This window comes from Camelina sativa, chromosome 2 (assembly GCF_000633955.1).
Source record: "Camelina sativa cultivar DH55 chromosome 2, Cs, whole genome shotgun sequence".
Classification (NCBI taxonomy): Eukaryota; Viridiplantae; Streptophyta; class Magnoliopsida; order Brassicales; family Brassicaceae; genus Camelina; species Camelina sativa.
In genome coordinates this window covers 12,802,529-12,807,070 of record NC_025686.1, presented here as the reverse complement: position 1 = coordinate 12,807,070, position 4,542 = coordinate 12,802,529, and the positions used below count along the sequence as shown (strand labels likewise).

The window sequence follows — 4,542 nt, the reverse complement described above, 5'->3', positions numbered from 1 at the left end:
AAAAAAAAAAGGAAATTTTCCCAATCCACCATGGATGGACCAACTCCTTATTCCTAATATATTTTCTAAATGGAAATTTTGTTACAACAAATAAAAAGTTATTACTTGAAACAGTTTATGGATTTCAAAAGCGGTTGAGACATTACAAATTATCCAGTTTATATTGTATTCATTTATTACTTACAAATTTCAAACACACAATTGTAGATTTATCTTTATTGTAAAAGATTGAACTACTAAGACTTATGTTATCTTAAAATTCATGTGAGATGATAAATATTGAGATGGCAAGGTGTTGATTGGATGAACTTGACAAACTCGTAGTTAACAATTAAATGTCCACGACACGAGCATATCCCTGAATGTTTGTATCAAGCCGCCTGAAAACCTCCTCGTCTAAGTCTAAACCGTTGTTACTACACTGATCAACAATTTTCATGGTCGCTTGTGTTCGTGTTGCAGTATTCCTTATTGAGGATATCTTGATATCAATCATATGAATGATTGATGATATGATTTACGATATGATTGAGTAAGTTAAGGTTGTAATTATAGATATTCGTATATATTAGCATTCATTGTAATGTGATACTCTAGCTCCTATCCCTTGTATAAATACCGATCCTTTCAATGTAATAAGATATCACTTCTACAAATCTCTATATGGTATGAGAGCCTTACGGTCTCTAAAGCTTTTCCTTTACGAAAAAAAAAAAACTCTTCTCTCCTTTTTTTTGTTTTTCTTCTTCGAGGTTCATCACCATGTATTCCTCACCTACGTTTAATTTTTTTCTTTTTTTGAATAATATGTAAAATTTATTCGAAAAGTTTGTTTGGTTTAAAAATGTAAACAGCTAATTCATCCTACAATTGTGAAAGTGTTTTATCTTGTGTCAAACGACAATGCGAGACAACCTGCGTATTTGCCATTGTCATGACCTTGAAGAGATAGTAGCCGTTTTCGAACTTGTTTGTCTAAACGTTTGGCAAGCAGGGTAGCGTGTGTCGGAGGATCCCCACTGAGACGAGCGTTCGGCTCCTTCCAGATGGCATGTATCGACGCCTGAAATATATATCGCAACAAAAACAAAGTTTCTTTTTTTTAAAGTCGTGTCCAGGAGTAATTGCAGTACCGTCCCCCAGTCAACCGAGAATTTTCCATGAAAGAGCTTGGACATAAGGCGTGTCCAGACCTCTTGCGAGTATGGACAACTGAAAAAGAGGTGGTCTCGCGTTTCACATGGATCTTGACAAAAGGTGCAAGTCGGATCGACTCCTGCAGACCACTGCAGCATCCGATCCCCTGTTGTGAGTTTGTTCAGAGTGGCAAGCCAATCAACCAAAGAGTACTTTGGTGTGGCGTGAGAGAACCAAATCCCTTTCCACCACACCTTCGTTTCCACCACACCTACGTTTAATTTTTGCACTATTCTTTTTCTCTTAATTTCTTTTTTGCTTATTTTTTGTCACATGCGTTTGCATGACACTGTAAAAATTTAACCTTATGCAAATGGTATTTGTAAAACGCGATTTTTGTAAACTGAGTAACTTACCTGTAAGCATCTTCCACAAGAATCACGCCATGCACCACATGCTTCACCAGAGTTAATTGACCCACATGCTTCTACACTACCTCTACAACAGAGGCTCTGCTATGGGCTCTTACATTAGAAGCGGTTTGAGCAGCTGCTTTAGTCGCAACTCGTAAATTAATGCGCATATCAAAACAAATAGACATATGCTAAGTCTCCACACTGGATGGATGTTGTTGTCTAAATAAAAAAGAACTCTACCAAAAAATATCTCCATCAGAAAACTAATATCTATCTTGATTTTATGATATTTTAATGTTGTGATATTGATAAAATTTTACATTATGTGAAAACTATCTTAAGCTTTTCATTTGGTTTTATAAATGCATTACACTAGAAATACACCCGCGGTACACCGCGGGGCTATTTTTTAAGTTTAGGTACACATAAAATAAATGACTAATTTATTTGTCTATATATGTAAATAATTAGTTTTATATTTTTAAAGTTTTTTAAATTTATAAAGTCTAATATATTGTCTGTATTGATTTTGTGACCGCGGGTTAATAATTGAAAATATCATTATTTAGCATCTGTATAATTCTATTGGATAAACTATTAGTCTTTTTTTTGTTTCTTTGTATTTGTATTTACAATGTAGTTTAAATATAATTAAAATACTATTGTTTTAAATAATTAGATGAGTTTACCATAATTTAACATCCATATTTTTGTGTGGGCAATAGTTTTTTTTTTTGTTCATATAAATATCCGTTAGATTTTGCAATATTTGTTGAAATGTAAATTTTTTCATTCAGTAAAGAAGACTTAAATCAAAAATACTAATGGACCAGGAAAATTGAATCCAAAAAATTAACGTTGATGGGTTTTAGTAATGTCCAGGCCCATTGTTATTTTTTTTGCTTCACCAAAACAATTTACGGTGGCCAAAAAAAACAAAAAAAACCAACAACAACAGAACAACGTAAAACAGAAAAAAAAGGTTGTCTCGAGAGCAAAAGTCGATTCGACAACATAGATCAGATTCAGTCGACGATGGATAAGACAACCTCTATTTTCGAATTGGAAAACCCAGAGTAAGATCCATCATCAATCTGTCTTAATGGAGTTCCCGATGTCGTCTTCAATTGATAATTGAGGTAATCTTCTAAATACTGTTTAGATTCCGATCTATTCTTTCTATTTCTGATTATAGCTCAGAAACTGTAAAGATTCCTGCTTGACTTGTTCATTTATGTCTGATTCCAGCGTTTTAGTAGAGCTTGAAAATCTATAAACGAATATGGGTATTCTTTAAAAGGTTAGAATCTGAATCTAAATCAGTGTTTTTTTTTTTAACATCTTCTAATGTTTAGATTTATATTGAAGTTTATGTTTCTCATAATTTTGTGCTTTTTAAAAAAATGAGGAACTCGAATGACGAACACTTAACCAAAGATAAGTAACGATACCTATTTCTTTATTTGTAAATACCTATGACTTATCTATCTAAAAATTCTAATCTTTTATTTTACCTGGTCAGGGTTAAATTACTTTCAGTAAGAGGAAGTCTAGAGACAACAATTGGATTGAAGTTTCGCCTAAAACTTACCATATAATTTTGGATTTCTTTTTCCTTGCAAGTAGGGAAAAATCTCTTCTACAATGGATCACTAAGGTAATATCTCTATCTGTTCTTTCTAATTCTGCGTGATAGTTATCAAATGATTTATATTCATCCTTTATTTGATCTTTGATGTATGATTATAGCTTTTGAGTGGAGCTTCGAGATATATAATCGAATTGAGTCTTCTTTCAAAGGTTTGTAGCTTTCCATCAAAGTTGATTTTGAATATTATTGTGGTTGACATGGATACATGTTTAGATCTTTTTTCAAGTTTAAGGTTTCATAAATATTTTATTTTGTTAAAAGTCAGGAAAAGAAATGAAGAACACTAAATCAAAGATAAGTAACACTAAATCACTATCCATGACCATAATTCCATTGGTAAATGACATCTTGTACAAATTCGTGGTTGGTCTGAATTGACCAGTTGCATAGCTAAGAGCAAATATCTCAATGAAAACCCAGTTACCAATAGGAAGCCTATTCACATATTTGTTTACCAATTCCTTCTTCACTGATGCATGTATCTTTTTACTCTGAAATAATGAAAGACATAAGATGCATTAGTAATAGAAAATAATTATATCTACTAAACGTAAACATTAGACCTTACCATCGAGTCTGACAATACCAACTCAAGTGTTTCACCAGTGTTTTTGGTATTTAGACGCCATGAATGGATAACCTTCACTTGAACCCTCCATGAGGTTTTGTAGGGGTGAACGTCTTTCAAGAAACCAAAAGTAGCAGCCATATTGTGAGTGATGTTTAGATGTGTTTGCTTGTGTATAATTTTCGTTTTAGGTGACTATTATTTATAGGGAAACCGATTAGGTCATATAACACATTTGTTAAGATATCAAAAAGATATGATGAAGCGAGTAATTAGGGAGATAATTATGTGTTTTGTTTTTTTATGGTATCTTTATGGGATATGTTATATTCTAAAACTTAATTCTATTTAGGTTGATTGATTTAGGAGATCCGTAATTGTTGATAACAAATTTTGGAAATCAAGCAGTTTAAACAGAAATCTCGGAGAAGATCATAGTAGAAAGGAAGAAAAATCTGTGTATTAAATTGTTGAAGATAAACGATTGTCAACTTTATATTTTTGGGTTATGTAATTTTATAAAAGGATGGGCTTGGGCTAGTCCAAACGATTGTTTTGAATATATTTTCGGATTGTAATCGTGGAGCCCAAATTTCTACTTATATTTGGGGGTCGAAATAATCTATTGTATTTTAAAATTGCTTATATTTGGAGGTCGAAATCTCTTACACATGCATGACTTAATCTTTGAGACAAGCATATGACTACTGGCAGGATCAACCAGGTAGCAATCATCGATCACGGCGATTCCCTGCCAAGCTCAAACTAAC

General features: G+C 32.6%; 1 long non-coding RNA gene across 2 annotated transcripts; it reads left to right on the top strand.

The window, feature by feature from the left end:
• Positions 2,498-4,448, top strand: LOC104723271. 2 transcript variants are annotated; one of them, XR_757318.1, is made up of 5 exons: positions 2,498-2,692; positions 2,802-2,853; positions 2,962-3,210; positions 3,303-3,353; positions 4,125-4,448. It is a non-coding gene; the product is annotated as an uncharacterized LOC104723271 (long non-coding RNA). The 2 variants fall into 2 exon arrangements; XR_002034916.1 differs by lacking the exon at positions 2,802-2,853 and having other exon boundaries at positions 2,672-2,692.